The sequence below is a fragment of the Zootoca vivipara genome, chromosome Z2 (assembly GCF_965207765.1).
Source record: "Zootoca vivipara chromosome Z2, rZooViv2.hap1.1, whole genome shotgun sequence".
Taxonomy (NCBI): Eukaryota; Metazoa; Chordata; class Lepidosauria; order Squamata; family Lacertidae; genus Zootoca; species Zootoca vivipara.
The window spans coordinates 27,254,772-27,275,563 of record NC_142585.1 but is presented as its reverse complement, the minus strand read 5'-3'; the positions used below and the strand labels follow the sequence as shown (position 1 = coordinate 27,275,563).

At 45.5% G+C, this 20,792-nt stretch overlaps 1 protein-coding gene and 1 long non-coding RNA gene across 4 annotated transcripts in view; one reads left to right on the top strand and one right to left on the bottom strand.

Annotated features, from left to right (window-relative positions):
* Nucleotides 1-20,792, bottom strand: part of ARHGEF9 (Cdc42 guanine nucleotide exchange factor 9) — a 338,518-nt gene that overhangs the window by 290,448 nt on the left and 27,278 nt on the right. Inside the window, exon 1 of one of the 3 annotated variants that reach the window (XM_088664655.1) lies at nucleotides 10,063-10,198. The exons of the other annotated variants lie outside the window; for them this stretch is intronic. The gene's annotated coding sequence lies outside the window, so the exon portion shown is untranslated. Of the gene's footprint in view, nucleotides 1-10,062; nucleotides 10,199-20,792 lie in introns of those variants that run through there. 3 annotated transcript variants of the gene reach the window in all.
* On the top strand, nucleotides 4,836-6,122 carry LOC148686598 (uncharacterized). Its single transcript, XR_015948674.1, has 2 exons — nucleotides 4,836-4,965; nucleotides 5,653-6,122. It is a non-coding gene; the product is annotated as an uncharacterized LOC148686598 (long non-coding RNA).

Genomic DNA, 20,792 nt, shown 5'->3' with positions numbered 1-20,792 from the left:
ACGACCTTCCCAGATAGAAGGAGTGTACCGTTCTTCGGTCAAGGGTATACGATAGCTGCGCTCCCCTGCTAGAACCTCCAAACAAGCTCAAGGTCCATTTGTAGGAGAACGTAGGGTAGTCAAGCTTCCAAGACTCCAGACACATCCAAGTAAGGTGCTGCATGTGGCAGTTTGCCATCCTTAAAAAAAAAAACACCAACGTGTTCATGGAAGACAATCTCACTCGGCTATGACAAAGAAGAAGTAGTAGCTGGGTGTGCTTAGAGGTTTGTCAAGCAGGATAAACCTGTTTAATTGCCTACAGCCTTAGGATACAGAAAAGGACATGGAAATGAGTTAGTGGGGTTTTACAGGCAGAGTTAAAATGGGCAGCCATTCTAGGAAGACATATTTTTAACAAAAACAGTTCTGTTGTGGAGAATAACAAGTAAAGTTCATAGAAGTAAAATTATTGTTCAAACCTGAAACAGGATTTCTGACAGAAGATAAGTTCTGTGACTTTAATAGTGAAACTGTCAAGATTTATGCCTCATGGACTGTTGTTTAATAAAAATACACTTTGTTTCCATCATGCCTCAGCTTTAATTTATATTTGGTTGAGGGAATAAGGTATCATGGGAACCCCAATATCAAGAATCCTTGCTGCAGTTTTACATTATGTATGGCCACAAATTGAGAACCCCTGAATTCTAAGTTGTTTAGACAGAGAATAAGGTTAAATCACTCCAGACCTAGTCATATTGCCCTGCTCCCATCTTCAGCAAAATTGTTTGTCATATTATAGCCTAGTGGGACCCAAGTGGCGCTGTGGGTTAAACCACTGAGCCTAGGGCTTGCTGATCAGAAGGTCGGCGGTTCGAATCCCTGTGACGGGGTGAGCTCCCGTTGCTTGGTCCCAGCTCCTGCCAACCTAGCAGTTCGAAAGCACGTCAAAATGCAAGTAGATAAATAGGAATCGCTACAGTGGGAAGGTAAACGGCGTTTCCATGTGCTGCTCTGGTTTGCCAGAAGCGGCTTTGTCATGCTGGCCACATGACCTGGAAGCTATACGCTGGCTCCCTCGGCCAATAATGCGAGATGAGCGCGCAACCCCAGAGTGAGTCACGACTGGACCTAATGGTCAGGGGTCCCTTTACCTTTACCTTTACCTAGAGTGATAGAGCTTATACACAGAAGGTTCCAGGTTGAATGCCTGGCATTCCCAGGTTAGAAGACTCTCACGGTGATGGGAAATCCTTTCACACAAGGCCAGGGTCAGATCTACTGTGAAACTAATTCCAAAAGGTTCCCAGAAGCTATTTTAGTTCACATTGCTTTAAAATTTTGGTCTATTAGACCTAACTTAAGTGGCCTCCCAGCCAACCAGGGATTTAATGGGTCAAAAGGCCAGGGGTGAAATGCCCATGCCTGTCTGTATGCACTGCAAGGCTTCAATAGAAGAATCTGGAACTGCATTACTGCTTACTAGCATGTAGCATCAGATTAGATTAAGCTGCAGCAGTGTGGCGGGCACGTTTCATGGAAAAGACTCCCGCTATGGGAGTCAGACACATAGCTGCCAAGTTATCCCTTTTTTACAGGGATTTTCCCTTATGCTGAATAGGCTTCCTCACCTGAAAAGGGAAAACTTGGCAGCTATGGTCAGACAAGCTCTGCAGAGGCCTGTTAAGCAGAATCTACACCCCACCCCACCCCATCAGATGAGGATTGCCCCCATAATCTGTTATAAGAAAGAAAGAAAAACCAGCAGCCAGGTTGAAGTAGAAACTGAAGTGCCACTCCATCAGGAGACAGCCCCTTCACCTCTCCTTCCTGTTCACACTTTTAACCTGCTGAAGAACTAATGGTGTATCACATGACCTATTGCCTCCAATTGGCTCAAGCCTGTGTGTTTTGTTAGCTATTTTATGGGTGCCTAGCTATACGTTTGTGTCCTAGGAGGGCAGCTGGCATTGAAGCCCCTGTTAGTTTTAAAAAGCAAGATTCTGGCATTTATTTTCTTTCTTTTTTTAAACAAAGCAAATAGAATTAGTTGAGGGTGCAACCCAAGCCAGTGCCGTCCAGAACAATTTAGGATACAACCCGCATCAGCCCCAGTCAACTCAACTGTAGTCTGCTCATGTGGAGGACACAAGGCTAGGGAAGGCTGGTGTAAGCTGTGGGCAAAATGAGTCAGGACAACAGGAGTGACTCTCTTTGTTATCAGTGGATTGAGTCACTCTGATCTAGTTCTCACTGGGGTCATCACTCTGTCCTGGGCTGCATCACTTGAGACTGCAGGGTTGGGGGCAGGACTCACATGACTGCATCCTTGTCTATACCACCACCACCCCAAAACACCTGTGCAGGTAGGGCAGAGAGAAGGCTGAACTAGAGCATTATGTGCAATGCAGGGAATATCTGTATTCTTCGTGGGGCATCATTAAACTCCATGAGCCCTCACCCGCAGTCTGAAGTGGTTCAGCTTTCCACACAGGCTTTCCACTACAGCGAGAGAACTGGGCTTTTGTCAGATTAGACGTCATCTGTTTTTGAACCTTCAAGCAGGAAGCCACAGCAAGAGCTGTTCCTGGCAAGGAAAACATTGGCTCCTTCTTCCCTTAGGGAGTGTGAAGGAATTGTGAGTTAGAAGCAGTGTGCGCACGCACACACACACACACACACACACATTCCTGCAAAGTTCCTCTCTGGCACGCCCTTCTGCTCTTTAAGTTCCCTTTCCTTCCGTGAAAAGTTATCATAAGGGAGCAGAATAAAAATAGTCATGACACAATGCACTCACAGAGACTGTTCTTCCAACCCTATTTCCCTCATTTTAATTTTTTTTAAACTTTGCCTCCTAGTTAAATCCAAGAGGAAATATTGTCTGGCTGCCAGCTAACCAGTCAAGGGCAGGTGGAAGAGGAGGGGACAGTACTAGGCATTTTTTTAAAAAATGAATTCAGAGAAAAAAGAAGCAACTTGATGTGTTTGTTTTAGTAAAGCTGGGATTTTCTGACCACAATTCTACAGTACATATCTTTTTTGTCAGGGACACGTGCTTGAACTCTGTAAGAAACAAACAAACAAACAAACCACATGAACTAATTTTATAGACTATATAGTAAAGGCCTAGTGCACAATATCGCAGGCTGTTGTGGGGATGGTGCTATGCAAATACACACACACACACCCACACCCTTGTTGAGCCAAGGGAGGCAGAGTGGGTGGCACCAGAGAAATGTGGAGATTTGGCAACAACAAGTACCGTATGAGGCTGCTGTGTGCAGTTCCTTCATCCCACACTAGAAACCAAGAATATGCTCCATTTATCAGCCACAGAAGAAAAAAAGAAAACTGAACTGCTCCTGCTGCCCAGGAGGTAGTAGGTGGTAGAACATTTTCTTTGCATGCAGAAGGCACCAGGTTCAATCCCTGGTATTCCCAGGTACAGGTGGGAGAGATTCCCAGCTGTAACCCTGGAGAGTTACTGCCAGCTAGTGCCAACAGTACTGACTCAGTATAAGGCAGCTTCCTATGAAAGTAAAACTGGGCAGTGGTACTGCAGGCTCATCGTTAATGTTTATGCAGATATGCATCAGATAGATCAAGGGCTTATTTGAATGTGCAGAAAGAAATCAATGCAAGATAATCACTTCTGAATTGCATCCCCGCCCAAATAAGGGGAAACCCATCAATCTTCAAATTCCCATGTATAGTTGAAATGTTAAGATATTAAATATTTTCTTCCCACACCTGCATGGACAGGACGTATTATGTGGCATTAACTATTAAAATTTTTTATTTATTACATTTATATCCAGTCCTTCCTCTAAAGAGACCAGGGTGGTGTACACTATAACCACTATAACTCAACCTTCCCAGCCTTGGGTTTCTAGGTATTGTTGGACTGTACATACATACCAGCATTTCTCACCATGGGCCATGCTGGCTTGGAATTTTGAGAGTTGTTGTCCAAAATCTGCAGACCCTTGTTTGGCTCTCCCTGCTGGCTCTCTTTATTAACATGGTCTTGCTCAACTTGGTGCCCTCAAGAAGTTTTGGATACCAACTTCCATCATCCCTGACCATTGACTACCCCAAAAGATGACAGCCAGTCAGTGTGAAAGGGATGCTAAGAAATGGGAAAGAAGCACTAGCACCTCTTGACTATGGCATATTCCCCATGTCTGAATGCCCCCCCACTCCAGAGACTCATTTGGGCATTAATTATACAGTATTTAACAAATAAAAAGCTAATTGAAACAAAACTAAATCCCCTCCCCCAACAGACCCTTTGGTTCCTATTGTAATAAGAATGTATTATTACTCCTCAGCAGGTAAGTGTAGTAAAGAAGTAACAGTTTACATGCAAATCTACTCTCAGCCTTCAAATGGAGGAGTCTCTTTCCTGTGCAAAGCAGGGCACATGTTTACCCTAGTTCTATCACTATATATATATAGTTACAGGTAGGTAGCCATGTTGGTCTGACGTAGTCGAAACAAAATAAAAAAAATTCCTTCCAGCAGCACCTGGTGGAAGGCATTTTTATATATAAATATATACAGGTATCATTTGATAGCATATGGGTTTCTTTCATCCCCTCCTGCAACTTTTCATCACTGAGAAACTCTCAGCATTGTGAAACAATTTCATGTTCTAGAGAGCCACTTCTCCAGCATTGGGATTGTTCCAGCTTTCAGGAATCTGCTTGGATGTTGCAAAGGCAGTTGAAGACAAGTAGCATGTCTGTACTAGCACAAGCAGTTGCTTTAAATTAGGTTAATGGCTTCTGGGCAGGAGCTAATGAGGGTGTGACAACATCAGGGGAGGGGACCTCAATCTGGCAATGCAACAGAAATAAAACAACAGATTCCTGCATTGCAAGGGATTGGACTAGATGACCCTCAGGGACCCTTCCAACTCTACATTTCTATGAGTCTCTTCTCTGTAGCTTCTGACAACATAACTGGACAATTTCTATGGTAATTCTGCATGGCTGTGTTCAAATTAGAGCTTTAATTCCTTTGAATGGTAGATGAATGGATGACAATCTAGTCATTAGTGTGTGGTGGTAGTTTTAATCGGCAGGACCAAATTTTAATTGGTTGGACTGCAAGTAAGGAACAATTCCTAATTATCTAAAGTTACTTGATTCTGGTGTACAAATGTAAAATAGGGTTGGAAAACCTGTGACCCTCCACGTGATGCTAGACCACTGACCATGTTGACTGGGAATTATGGGAGTTGGAGTCCAATAAAATCTGGAGGGCCACAAGTTCCCATCTGTTCTTTAAAGGAAAACTGGGAAGAGCTTTAACAAGGACCTTGCCTTGTAACAACAATGGTAAGTTTTGTTCATTAAATTGCAAATTATCTTATTCTTCCTCTAATAATGCACCTATTGTGAGGCAATATACATACATGCTTATTTAAATTTTATTACTGAGTTAAGTAGCTACTTAAAAGGCATGTGATTCACTAGCAAAGAGTTGTGTAATTGATTCCCTTCCTCAATTCCAAGGCTTTCCTGCTCCCCACCTCTGGATTAAGGGGAAATGTGGCTTTTGGGGCACAATATTGTTTCTGGGCATGACTGTCCCACTTTTTATTAAAGGGGTCTTCTCTAAGAAATCAAAAAGTTCATGGAAGATGTTCATAATTGCTTGCAGGATATCACAGGAACACCCAGCCTCTGTTCCTCTAGGATGGATCCTGGCTAACCCTGGCACCTGTGATCAACCTGAACAACAGATAAAAGCACCCATAGCTTTTAGGAGGATGCTAGGATGAACCCCAGTTGTAAATCTTCCTGAGAAGCATGTGACAAGATATGGAAGGCTGCACCTGCTCCTATGATGAGTGAGTAGCCTAACTGCATGCTATGCTATAGGCTATGCAAGTGCATTTAAGAGCACCTCAAAGTTGTGACTTGTAAAAATAATGTTTTGAATGTAGTATGCTGTCTATGTTACAGTGACTCTAGGGTCTTTAAGGTCTTTTTTGTCATGGGTGTCTGTGGGGTAGGGGGGCTAGGGGGCACCCCCAAATCCTAAATATATTTATTTCAGTGTACAAAACACATGCACATCCAGCTAGTCATGTCCATGCCTCCTTCCAATCAGCTTCTGTCAATTGTTGTGTCAAGGTTGTGTCATTCCTAGCCAAAGGAATGCACACAGCAAATAGTTAACTCTTTATTGTCAAAGCTAACACTTAGAGTTGTTCCCATAGCTCTGAATACACCCCCCCCCCACACACACACCACACACCAGTCTAGCTTCTAGACAGCTATTCCCAGGACTGTGCTCTATATGGAGCAGTTGCTGCAACGGGACTGTGCCTCCTCCACCAGTTTATGTACCTTCCCCTGGCCTGACAGGTCATTTACCTGGGAATAAACCTGAATAAACTCAGAGAGTCTAACTTTTGAGTAGGCATGTATAGAACTGCACAATGAATCTAATAGATTTATCATTTTGTTTTTTAAAACAACAACAACAAACAACACTGGGTTACAGGCCTGCTTTTCAGATCCAGGCATGAATAGCCCCAAGCAATGCACCTGGTTTTAGTTCAGAGTGGGAAAAGTGGGCCTCCATTACCATAAGTTTAAGAGATGCAGATTTTGGGCCAAACAACAGTTTGTGTTAAGCCAGTAATTAGCATTTCTGCACTTGTTTTTTCTTGCCTAACAGCAAGAGTGAGGGAGCCTGACTAGGGCCAAGGCATGGAGAAAAGAAATATCACTATTTGCCCCCAACATGATCCTGATCCAGATCAGCCTCACATCCATACTTCACCTCTCATCTGCCCCAGGAGAAAAGGTGCCATGCTGGAGTTAGATCTGGAGATGTGAAGGCTCTATGCACACTCTTAAAGGCTTGTGAGAGACTGCTAGAGACATACACCAGTCCTACCACACTTCAGAGGGTGGTGTGGTCAGGCATTTGCCCCTAAGGATCAAAGACCTGAAAAGGACCCACCCCCAATGCACCCACACACATAACTGCTCCAGTAGTGCTTCCTTTTTCTTTCTGTATGGAGCATCCAAGACAGAAGTGGGGAACCTTTCCTTCCAACCAAAGGTTGCATTCCCTTTCTGGACAGGCTTCTAAAATCTGCATGCCAGTGGTAGGTGGCCTTTGGAGTGAAAGTGGTCAGAGCAATGAATATAAAATTTACTTCTGCACAGTATGCCAGTGTCTTCACACACCATTCTCTATTTTCCAACTGCACAAGCAAAAGGCATTACCAGCATTCAAGGACACTTCTGAGCAAGGAGAATGTGAAGTAAGGCTGGTGTGGGGCATGACCTGTGGAGAGCGGGTATGGCTGAGAAGGGGTGGTGGTCTGGGGGGAGTCCCAAGGGCTGGACAGAAAGGTCTGGTGGGCCACATTTGGTCCCTTGGTATGAGGTCTCCCATCCCCATCTAAGAGCATGGACATCATTAGGGGGTGGCTCAGAGTTCTATGACCTTAGTCTTTTGCACTGAGCATCCCTCCCTTTAAATTTTGTATTAGTCCTATTATAAAATTGTTATGAGTTTGGAGTTTTACATTGATGTGACCTAGAAGTAAAGCAGCAAACTGGAGAGAGGGTATGAGCAATGTTTGAGATCAATGTCTGATCTCTGTTTGAATCCAAAGCTGCAGTTATGCAGAAAATTGACTCTTTAGGGGTGTTAATGCTGTGTACCCCTCTATCGTTGACTCAGGTTGTATATATGTGTAAATATATACCATATTTGGTCCCACAGTCTCTGCTGTGCCTCTTTCTAAAAGGAAACATGAACCCTGGGGAAGTGCCTGAAACCCCTGGAATCTCACATCACTGAGAGTGGGGTGGCATGCAAGAATATCATTATTACTTACTACCTTATTACTTATGATGATGATGAGGGCAGCTGGGTACACTGCAAAGGCCCCATCCACCTGCCATCTTAATTTGCTAAAGGCATCTAATACATATAAATTAGCCTATGCGAGTTTGAGCCATGGGTCTATGCCCCAGTCCCAGGAACATCCCATCTAAGAGGAAACATGAGACTATTCTTGGCTTCTTTGGATGAAAGGGGTCTATTGAGGGTGTTCTTGCAAACAGCAACCCCAAATCCTGGGTGTGATTTTCTTCAGACACCACCTAAGCTTCTCAGTCTTGAACAACACAGAGAACATTAAAAATAAAATAAAATAAAATAAAATAGAACATCAGAGGACAGCTTCCTAGAGCAGATCCCAACACCAGGCTGGCAAATATATGCAGTGGTTTCCCAGCTGTGGTGGATAACACCATTGTATTGCCAAATCCTCAGGGGCATTCCAAAGCTTCTTTCACACTGGCTCACATTGGCAGGCATCACCAACAATTTGGCCAAATCACTCATAAAAAGAGCACAAGCTTAGAAGACCAAGGAAATAGCATCTTATCACTCTCAAACCGTAAGAAATCAGGTACAGCGTAATTCACTGAGAGAACAATGTAAGTAAAACATACATTCAAGGGCAGGGAACAAGGACTATCTATAGGTTTAGCATATTGACAAGTCCTATAGAAACCAGAACATCTGTCAAAGACATAACAAAAGACGGACATTCCAAAAGTCCAGAAGGATAACAGTCTTGCATTATTTATTTGAAACATTTTTTATACTGCCAGTCATGAAAGGATTTCAGGATGGTGCCCATCATAATGCAACAAAACTGCAAATTACATGGAATACATAAAACAACAAATTGCGACACTCATACTGATCAGTGTTTCAGTGTGTACAATATCTTATAATAAACATTTCAACAATTATTTCAAAAGGTCTGGCCATATTCTTGCGTGCACTGAAGGAGGATTTATTTCTGTCATGTTCTGGTTTCTTTACAAAAACCATTGATGGTTGCCAAGTATTATAAAATGAAAAGGGACTAGAATTTCCTCTGGCAGCTTTGAGTCTACTTATTAGTTTCTCAGCCAATGCTACTGACCATATTATTTGGATACAATATTTAAACCTTCCTTATGTTTCCGCCACTGGCAACTTCCATGCTCGCTGCCATTAACACAAAGGAGAGCAAATCAGTGATCCCTGAGGGTGGGTAGCTCTTATGCCCAACAATGCTAGTTCAGGTGTCATATCTATTATCATTCCACACATTATTTACATTAACCCCCCAGACCAAAAATATTTTTACAACCTTCCCAATGCGGACATGTGGACATAGGTACCTAGAGTGTTACATCCCCTCCAGCACTTTTAAGCCAGCAGCAAGAGATGTCACAAGGATGGCACTGTTACCTTGGCAACAGGAGCTGGGTGGGGGTGATTACCAAAATTATTGGGCTAACTCAGAAGATAAGCCATTTTTGGCTTACAACATTGGCAAACCAGGAATATCCCCTCACTCACCCAAGTTTAGGATATTCCACCATTCAGCAGCAGAGTTTCTCTTCCTTTGAGAAAAATAAGTGGCTCACGCAAATCTAAACCAAGCTTTAATAATAAAGAAAACTGTAACAAAATAACATAATGAGGATCTCAGTGCCAGATTTACATATAAGCTAAACAAGCTATAGCTTAGGGCCCCTCTCTCTTGGGGGCCCCCAAAAAAAATTAAAGGGAAAAAAAACTGGATGTACATTTCCAAAATATAAGATAAAAAACAAATAAAATAAAACCTACATACAGCAACAGTGTTTTGTGTAGGCTCCTATTTGTTATGTGCAAATGGCTTCAGATACCTATTAGGTCCATAAATTACCATATAGCATACAGTATATTCAACACAAAGAACAGCGACAAAGAACAGCTGGACATATAAAGAGCCCCATTACCTTCAGTAGCTTAGGGCCTCTTCAAACCTAAATCCAGCCCTGAATGATAGAAACTAAATACAACCACTTAAGGCAAGTCTGAGGCAAGAAGCAAGAAGAGGCAGTTGGTCCCTCTTAACTGACATTCTTAACGGAACACAGACTGAAGGGAGGGGCTGATTCCGGAGCAAAACACACAAGCCCCGCCCACCAGATACCAAACACTCTTCAGTACTCAAGTTAGGCCCCAGGGTTTTCCTTATGGCAACTCACCTACCTGGACCATTATCACTGATCCTCCAGAGTCTTGGTGTTTCTTCAAAACTTTGAGGCACTTGCTGTTCTGACTTCATTAAACAACATTTCTAAAGGGAAACCATCCCAGCCTCCTTCTATGTACAGCAGAAAACTCATACCTCCAACGTCTGTGGGAAAGGTTGCAGCTGACTGGAAGAGCATCTGCTTTGCATGCAACAAGTACAACAGACCTGTGGGACAAATCAGCCACATATAACCAGCATGCTTAGCTCTAGTAAATGCATGAAGGGGTTAAGGCCATAGAGTAAGCTGTTTTCCCAGACTTAACGAAGTCATGCCCCCTCACCTTGGAAGGAAGGAAATCAAGTCTGTTTGTTTGTTTGTTTGTTTATCTCCCTTTTCTGCACTGTGTAACTGACCAGGAAGGACATCTGAGCTGATCACTCCAAGTCCAGATGGTTGTGTGGCTTAAACAAGCCATCTTTGTGTTTCTATACAAATAAACTGGAAACACTTAGTCTACCATGCGAACTCTGTTGTGACGTGGGGTTTGTGATTTCAGCTCTCTTGACAAAACATGCTGGAGACAGTTCTCTAGTAACAGCTCTTTATTAAAGTGAACAAGACTGAAGACTGAGGAGAGGAAAGCTACATTTATAGGGACAGGGGACTAGCTAGGAAGGGATACATTTTGGAGGGAACAATATCAAGCAATCACAGTGCTGCCTTTTGGAGGAAACCAATAAGACAGAGGATCCAAATACAGCAGCTTAAATGAACCAATAGTAGCTGTACCCTCTGGAACCAAAAGGCAGTTACTTTATCCTAATGCAAATACAGACAATAATAATACAGATATAAAATCCTTTGACTCAATACACAACACCCCTCCCCCCCTAGTGAGCACAGCAGACGTAATCCCTCAGGTACTGTGGGGTCCTACTACTTCTACCTGATCTCCTGACAACAGGTGTTGCAGGTTCTGGATTGGGTGTTACCTGTGGTGGAGGGGCTGCTATAGGGGTTTCATCAGGAACAGATGGAGTCCCAGACATCTCAGGGTCCCCGACCTGTACCTCGTCATCATGAGGACTAGCAGACCCTGGTTCATTTGCTGAAGCCCCTGGTGACTGTACCTCTGGACCATTTTCACTCTGGTCTTGCAGCTGTGCGTCATTAGCCAGGGATGAATTATCTGACTCCTCCCTGCTGAGCGCCCGGCGCCTCAGCTGATCTATATGTCTCTTCCAAACTTGCCCATTTTCCAAGGTCACATAATAGGACACAGGTCCACTAGCCCGGGTGATCACACCGGCCACCCACCGCGGACCTCGTGAATAGTTCCTCACCCAGACCAGATCTTCAGGGGCGAGATACCTTGTTGTGTCAGTCTCAGCCTGGGGGGTTGCTCTTGAATTACGGTTTGGCATTTTATCTGGGTGGACATAATCCAGCACCGTTACCAGTCTTCTACCTAAGAGCAGCTCGGCTGGCGACTTGCCCGTCGCAGTACACGGCGTCGCATGCTGCAAAAATAACATTCGCGCAATGTGAGCCGACCAGTTACCCTCCATTAAGCGCGCAATGGATTCTTTGGCTGTTCTTACCATGCGCTCAGCCTGCCCATTGGAGGATGGGTGAAAGGGCGCGGATGTGACCCCTCTTATAAAGTTATCAGCCAAGAATGCCCTGAATTCTTGGGATACAAAAGCTGCCCCATTATCTGATACAATGGTCTCAGGTAACCCGTGGATAGCAAACAGCTGCCTCAACACCTTGATTACGGCAGCTGATGCCATGCTAGGGACCATCGCCACTTCTAACCATTTGGAATATGCATCAACGATAACCAAAAAGACCTTCCCTTGGAATGGCCCAGCAAAATCTATGTGCAGCCGGCTCCAGGGAGTCCTGGACTGCTCCCACCAGTGGACTGGTGCTCTGGCCACTTCTGGCCGCACCTCTTGGCATGCCTTGCATGTTCGTACCCATTGTTCTATGTTCTGGTCCATTCCAGGCCACCACACATAACATCGGGCTAGCGACTTCATCCTGACCATTCCCGGGTGTCCCATGTGAAGCGTCTCAAGAACCCTGTTTCTCAGTGGTGCTGGGATTATCACCCTATCTCCCCATAGGAGACAACCCTTATGCATGGACAATTCGTGCTGCCTTGTCGCATAAGGCCTGAATTTTTCTTCATGCGGACCACCTGGCCACCCCCTCCCCACCCAAGTGAGCACACGGGAGAGAACAGCATCTTTCCTAGTTTTCTCAGCTATATCCGTAGCTGTTACAGGAGCCCCCGGAAGTGTTTCTAGCATCATAATGTGCTCCGCCGGAGCAGGATCCTCATTGCTCCCGCCAGGAAGGGGCAATCGACTCAGCGCATCAGCATGGCACAACTGTTTCCCTGGCACATGGGTCAAGGTGTACTGGAACCCATTCAGGAATATTGACCAACGCAACATTCTGGGGGAGAGAATTTGTGGCGTTTGTTTGTTTGGGTTGAACAACCCTAACAGTGGTTTGTGGTCCGTTTCAATGGAGAAATGGCAACCGTACAAATAATCATAGAACCTTTTGATTCCGGACACAATAGCCAGTGCCTCTTTATCAATTTGAGCATAGTTGCGCTCTGTGGGCGACAACGTACGGGAATAGAAAGAGATGGGCTTTTCTGACCCATCCGGTTCCCTATGACTCAGCACAGCCCCCAGACCGTATTGAGAGGCATCACATGCCAGGACCAGCGGCTTTGACTCATCATAATGAGCAAGGACGCTCCTGCTACTCAGCATTCCTCGCAAGGAGTCAAAAGCCTTCTGCTGCTCCCGCCCCCATCGCCACACATTCTTTTTCTGCAATAGTCTATGTAATGGTTCAGCTACCGAAGCTTTCTGGGGTAAGAACGAATGATAAAAGTTAATAAGTCCCAGGAATGACTGCAACTCCGTCTTGTTCTGTGGTCGTGGTGCCTCGATGATGGCCTTAATCTTAGCATCTGTGGGGTGGATGCCTGATGCATCAATTTTAAACCCCAAGAAATCCACAGTTGGCACCCCAAAACTGCATTTTTCTTTTTTCAGTTGCAACCCCACCTCCTTGAACTTGAGCAACACTGCACGGACACGCGCAACCAGTTCCCGTGGGTCTTTTCCAGCAATCAAAACATCATCAAAAAATGGCAAGACCCCCGGCAGACCTCTTAACAGGCGTTCCATGAGCCCTTGAAAAATCCCTGGGGCCACACAAACTCCGAACTGTAATCTGTTAACTCTGAACGCCCCTTTATGTGTGACAATAGTCTGTGCTTCCGCTGATTGTGGGGTTACTGGCAGCTGTTGGTAAGCTTGTGCCAGGTCAATTTTGGCGAACACCTTGCCCCCAGCCAGTTTAGCCAACAGATGTGATACGACTGGAATGGGGTATGAGTTTCCCCTGAGTGCCTTATTGATAGTACATTTGTAATCTGCACATATCCTGACTTCCCCATTTGCTTTAAGGGGTGTGACGATTGGAGTCTCCCACTTAGCAGAGTCCACGGGTGAGAGAACTCCCTGCTTGACCAATTTATCCAGCTCTGCCTCGATCTTGGGTTGCAGTGCAAATGGCACTCGCCTTGGTTTGAGTCGGATTGGAGCCACCCCGGGGTCCAACTCGAAGTCAACTGGGGGCCCTTTATAACAACCCAGTTTTCCATTAAAGAGACCAGCAAATTCCTTGCATAATACCTCACTCATCTCAGGGCAGGTTTGGATTGAATTAAGCCCTGAGATACTCAGTCCCAGGGCAGGGAACCAGTCAGTGCCCAGGAGACTGGGGCGACTGCCCTTCGCAATCACCAGTTTGAGTACAGCCTGTTTGTCCCGGAACTGTACTCTCACGGCACACATTCCCATAACATGGATGCGGCCTGCTGAGTACGACTGCAAGGTTGCCGGAAAGGGCTCCAGAGGGGGCAACTTACCCCTGGGGAAGAATGTCTTCGCGGTCTGGTCCGACACGATGGTGAATGCGGATCCGGAGTCCACCTCCATGTCGCACTGCTGACCCTCAATCTTCACCTTGACGTGTGCCTTGCCTTGCGCTGGAAACTGCACGGCCCTCCCGTTGATCTCCGTTACGTAGTGGCAGTCCTTTAGAAAACGAGTTGCTGTGGGCGGTCTGCGATGCTCCAGTCTAGGTGCTCCTGTCGCTCCCGACGCCGCCGATCTACAGACCCTGGCGATGTGACCCGTCTTTCCGCACGTCCGGCAGATAGCATCCCTGAAACGACAACTCTTCCTTTCATGGTTTCCGCCACAACCTGGGCAACTGCCTCGGCGATCTCTGTGCACTGTGCAGGCCTGACGCACCGACTCGACCCCACGGACTGGGCTCTGGCTCGGAGTAGCCTCTAGCTCGTCCATGGCATGCGCAACTTCTATCTGTGGCTTAGTGGCCTTGCGACTGGCATCAAGCTCCTCTCTTTCATAATTCTCCGTGGCGGTGGCCTCTTTCAAGGCTGAAGCAAGGGTAACCTCTTCTTTAGCCACGATGCGTCTTCTGGCTTTCTTGCTGCTCAGACCACCAATAAACCGATCCAGGAGAGTCTCTTCCAGATTTTGGAAGCCGCAGTGCTGAGCGAGCTTCCGGAGTTCAGCCAGAAATGTGGATACAGACTCCCCAGCATGCTGCTGCCTCTTATGGAACTCCATCCGCCGGGCCATCTTGGTCTCAGTAGGCGCCAAGTGGCTTGTTAGGCAGGCAAGAATATCTTTGAGAGATGTCTCACTCAGCTTCGCTGGAGCAAGTAATGCCTTGGCCAGCTTGAAGGTCTCGGGCCCACAGTAGCTCAGGAATGTGGCCCTTCTTTTGCTGGCATCGGTGATCCCTTGAGCCACTGCAAAGAACTCGAAGCGTTCGACGTAGTCTTCCCAGGTGTGGGGCTCTGATGGCTGGAAGGGCTCCAATACCCTTGGACTCTCCATTGTCCTAGCGGGCAGGGTCGTCTTCTCAGCTGGCCAGTGAGTCTTGTTCTCAGCTGCAATCCGGACTCTGAGGCAGGGTTGTGTTTAACCGCTCCTCAGCATTCCGGATCCCACCTTCGTCGCCAGTTGTTGTGACGTGGGGTTTGTGATTTCAGCTCTCTTGACAAAACATGCTGGAGACAGTTCTCTAGTAACAGCTCTTTATTAAAGTGAACAAGACTGAAGACTGAGGAGAGGAAAGCTACATTTATAGGGACAGGGGACTAGCTAGGAAGGGATACATTTTGGAGGGAACAATATCAAGCAATCACAGTGCTGCCTTTTGGAGGAAACCAATAAGACAGAGGATCCAAATACAGCAGCTTAAATGAACCAATAGTAGCTGTACCCTCTGGAACCAAAAGGCAGTTACTTTATCCTAATGCAAATACAGACAATAATAATACAGATATAAAATCCTTTGACTCAATACACAACAAACTCCATGTGTAATGGGGGCTGGATTTCAGTAGTGTGCCCATGAGGTCTGCAAGACTTCAGGAAATGACCAGACCATCTCACTGCTGGAGGTTCCTTGAGGTCCCTTCCAGCTCTACAGTTGATGATAATAATAATAAATGATAATAATAATAATAATTTATTATTTATACCCCGCCCATCTGGCTGGGTTTCCCCAGCCACTCCTAAACAGGGCTTCCTTCAGATGCCTTCTAAAAATCTGGTAGCTGTTTTTCTCTTTGACATCTGGTGGGAGGGCATTCCACAGGGCGGGCGCCACTACCGAGAAGGCCCTCTGCCTGGTTCCCTGCAACTTGGCTTCTCGCAGCGAGGGAACCCCCAGAAGGCCCTCGGCACTGGACCTCAGTGTCCGGGCAGAACAATGGGGGTGGAGACGCTCCTTCAGGTATACTGGACCGAGGCCATTTAGGGTGTTAATGGTCAGCACCAACACTTTGAATTGTGCTCGGAAATGTACTGGGAGCCAATGTAGATCTTACAAGACCGGTGTTATGTGGTCTCGGCGGCCGCTCCCAGTCACCAGTCTAGCTGCCGCATTCTGGATTAGTTGTAGTTTCCGGGTCACCTTCAAAGGTAGCCCCACGTAGAGCGCATTGCAGTAGTCCAAGCGGGAGATAACTAGAGCATGTACCACTATGGTGAGACAGTCTGCAGGTAGGTAGGGTCTCAGCCTGCGTACCAGATGGAGCTGATAGACAGCTGCCCTGGACACAGAATTGACCTGTGACTCCATGGACAGTTGTGAGTCCAAAATGACTCCCAGGCTGCGCACCTGGTCCTTCAGGGGCACAGTTACCCCGTTCAGGACCAGGGAGTCCTCCACACCTGCCTGCCTCCTGTTCCCCACAAACAGTATTTCTGTCTTGTCAGGATTCAATAATAGAATAATAATAGAATAATAATTCTATTATCTTCACACACACACACACTTCTTCCACCAGTTGATCTCAGCAGATGCTGCTGACCGATAACCTCTCCCCCATTTTTTGCTCACAACAATCCTGTAAGGTAGGTTAGGCTGTGAGGATGTAATTGGCTCAAGGTGACCATTTGAGCTTTATGGGGAAGCTGGGGTTTGAACCTGATATCTGAGTGTGTTATCATGTGCATTGGGCAGACAAGGTGGGAACAACACAGAGCTCACACAATTATCCTTGGTATCGAAATTGGAATGCTAAAAGTATGTAACCTTGAAAGCTTCAGAGGCCCAAAACACTGCAACTTGATGCTCGTGTGCTTCAATGTGTGGGGACTACAGAGTGGTATGTATTGGAGTTGTGCTTAGAAGTCTGGTTTTGTACTTTATCCAGATAAAGCAAAATTTATTCCACACCATCACCTCCATGACATTGTGCTGGTGGTAGCAGGGTGGGGGTGCCATTGTGTGGTTCGCCTCAGGTGCCAAAATGTCTTGAGCAAGCCCTAGAAGAAGGTTAGGGTAAGAACAAGGAGTTTAGGATAATGGCAGCTGTTGATCAGGCTTCCTCCATAAGAAAAGTCTTGCTAGATCAGGCTAAAGGCACATGTAGTCCAGCGGTCTGTTCCAATAGTGGGCAACCTGATGCATTGGGGGTAAGGCCACAGCAGGAAACGTTCTGCTATATTCCATAGATTTTTATTGATCCTGAGTTGTCTGAAAACTTTGTGACCACTTTGGGAGATGGTACACTTGCAAAGCGTTATGTCAGTGATTTCAGTAAGTACATACCCAAAATAATGGCCATGAAGGCCAGAAAGAGAGTGTGTCCTAGGCAAGGTTTTCCCAGCGGGAAGTTCCAGGGAAAGCCTTGCATCCCTTTCCTGTCAAACGAGGCAATGGGGTTGCCAGGCATTTCAGTGGTCAGATCAGCCACAGTGGGGACTGGTGGTGAGACTGGCAACTGTATCTCTCAGCCTGGCTTTAAGAGGAAAAGTGCAAGGCAATGCAGCTGCCATTTTATGTTACCCACAGAATACCTCTAGGCCCAGCCCCTGGCATTGCATCCCTCAGTAATGCTATGCTGGGGTCCAATAGTTGGAGAAGTTCAATTATTGTAGATTTGCTGTGTTTCAGAAAATGTGAATAAGGTAAGTTCACCTTTAAATGCAAACAACTGGATTTCTCCTCCATCCCTAATCTTTGACTGGGTAGGTTATTTCAATAGCAACCCTGCTCCTCCAGGGAGCATTTTGACACTACACACAGAAACAAATGCCCCCAGCACACAGTCAAGGTCCATCCAGTTCACCTTTGCAGTTTAATATCAGGATTTGATTTACACGACAGGCTTTGAAATCATGACCTGGAGGGGGAAGGGTCCATCTCCTGTTTCTAATTTATTTTATATGGGGTGGGAGGTGTAGAAGAGCAAGGATAAGTCCAAGCAGGAGGAAATATATAAAAAGCTGGTGCCTAGGAGACAACAACCTCTGTTCCCTTTCCGTTCTGTGTGGACTTGGCGTCTCCCGTTCCCTAAAGTATTATCAAAGGAAGCACTTCAGTCAAGAGAAATAGACAGGGCTGCCTCCTCCAGCAGCCACTTTCTCTGGTATTTGATGTGAGATTTCTCTCAGAAATAAATAGAACCCAGCTCCCCTTTGCTCCATTCTCTTCCAGTGAGCTGGCCTGTCACCTTTGATGTCACTAGGCAAAGACGAGCCTCAGACTAAATGGCGCCCCAGACAAGCATATTCAGGCTCCCCTGCCTGTCCCCCCCATATTTGAATGCTTCCTACCCCCTTGCATTTATAGCCCAATTCAAAATGCAGCTTTTGCATACTTTAATCACCCCATTCTATGATACATTTTGATGCATGGATCTGATCACTATTGCTTGAATCCAAAGGACAGCTCAGGATTCCTTTATTTCATAAAATTTATACACTGCTTGATTGTAAAACAAACAAACAAAAACAAACAAAAAACACCCTCAAAGTGGTTTACAAAGTGGCATGTCAAGGAGCAAGCCAGAAGTAAGATAAGAACCAAAGGATGAAGGACAAAGGGCTGCACCATAGCTCATAAAAAAACTTGTTTCTAAGCAAATCCTAATCAGAACAGTTGGGCCTTTAAACTCCTTCCTGCCAAGGATTTAGTAATCAGCATGGATGGGCAAAATCAGTCTAGGGCAGAAGAAGGGAACCCTTTTCAATCCAAGGACTGCATTCCTTTTGGGGCAACCTTCCATGCCCACCATGGCATGCCAGTGGTGGGTGGTGGGTGGACCCACAAATAAAAGTGGGCAGTACAACAAATGCAATTTTTACTTTTTCTTTTTCTTTTCTTTTCTTTTTTTACAGTAGGCTAAGTTCTACACACATTCACAGATCCATCTTGTTCTCCATGCACACAACCAAGAGGCATTATTGGAGGTCAACGACACATTCAGGGCACTTGTAATGTGCAGCAGGGCTGGTGAGCAGTGTAGGCAGGGAACAGGGGTGGGTGTGTGGACTAGGGAGAGTGCCAAGGGCCAGAAAGAAAGGCATTGTGGGCTGCATTTGGGCCCTAGCTCTGAGGCTCCTCCCATCTCTTGTCTAGGGCCTGAAGGACCTTCGCTGAGAAGCCACCTTTTAAAGTTCAGTGTTTCATTTCATGGGGCCACTGCAGAAGGATGCAAATTCTCAATTGCCTGTGAAAAATAGAGATGGGGCGGGGGAGAATTTCAGTTCAGTTCACATTTTAATACAAACATGCCCTCAGTATACTAACTCAGTATACTGTATGTGTCTAAATTCTACACATAGAAGCTAACAGGGTAGTCTATAGAATTCTTCCTAAGGAGTAAAGGGTCTCTGCAGATGTCATTTTAATTGTGCATTCATGATGGACACAAGGAGGTTATACACGATTCTGCTTTTCAATACTGTTTGCAGCTGCAAAAGTTTCAGGCTAGACATATCCCGTAGCTTTCCGCTGGCATCCTGTAACTTTTTATATCACAAATGTTGTGTGTGTGTGTGTGTGTGTGTGTGTGTGTGTGTGTGTGTGTGTGTTGAGGGGTCCTGTTTTTGTTGTGCTGCAGTGCAAGAGTGCCCTCTAGGTAGCACTAATGTGGTAACAGTAGGGAAGCATCATAGAAAAATTAATAAAGCGGAATGAGGTGCTGATAGCCTAGTATAAATCCACCACTAATGCATTATTATTGTCAGAAGACACCCACAAAATAACCATCTCCCTGGAGTGGCCCCACGGAATTCAGTGGTGACTTACTATGGTGCTTTGCAGCACTCTGTAACATCTACCTGTGCTCATCTGCAAGAGGCATATGTCAAGACATTGTTTTTCTTGTAAAAGAAAGAAAAAAGCATCCTGTGTTTCTGTTTCCGTACTTGCTTTGCCAGCCTCTGGAGGTGGTAGAGTCCTCTTGCAGCAGTTAGTCACCTTATCAGATATGTGGCTACATTATTTCTATCCTCCGGGGGTCAGGTATAGAAGATGGTTAATTTCAGGTGTGTTCATTGGTTCTTGTTTGTGTGCGGGCAGAATTCGTGTAGGCAACAGCCTAATTAATCTCCAACCTAAATTAGATTACGATAGAAGTTATGTGTAATGGTTGTCAATTGACCAGAAAATGCTCCCTGGGCTGTTCCTATGCCTTTAACAGCAGCTTCATTTGCAGGAATCAGCAGGTGAAGTTTGATGCAAGGTCCTGAGAATTAGGCTCACCTGCTAATGTTGGCAATGAGTTTTCGCTGTTCAAACACAAATGCAAAATAGCATAACTAAGTCCGAGACAATTATTATAATAGAAACACCTAATTGTCTAGTAACCTAACATCTTCATCGCACATAACCATTTAAAGTAAACTGCACCAGCTGCAGTATGGACACTTCCAGAAGGTCATTCTCTTGAGGTAGGATCCTGTCATATAGCTACAACTTCAAGATGCACAATTATAGTTGATGGGGTGGTCTTGGCAATAATAACATAGCTGCCAAGTTCTCCCCTTTTTAAGGGATATTCCTTTATGCTGAATAGGCTTCCTCGCGAGAAAAGGGAAAACTTGGCAGCTATGAATAATAACCCTGCTTCCTTCAAAAGATCAGGCTTTTGTGATAAGGAAAAAGATGGGGAAACACTGCAAAATGTGGGATAACACTTGTTTTGACAGCATCATCTAACCTTTCTGCAAACCAGAATGAATCATCATTAAATATCCAGTGTCCTCTAATCTCCCAACAAACAGACCAGAACGAATGCTCAATAAGCAGGCTAATCAAGTAGCGCCCTGGGTAGAATGGCAAGGGTCAGACACTTCTTCGTGTTTCAGTGCC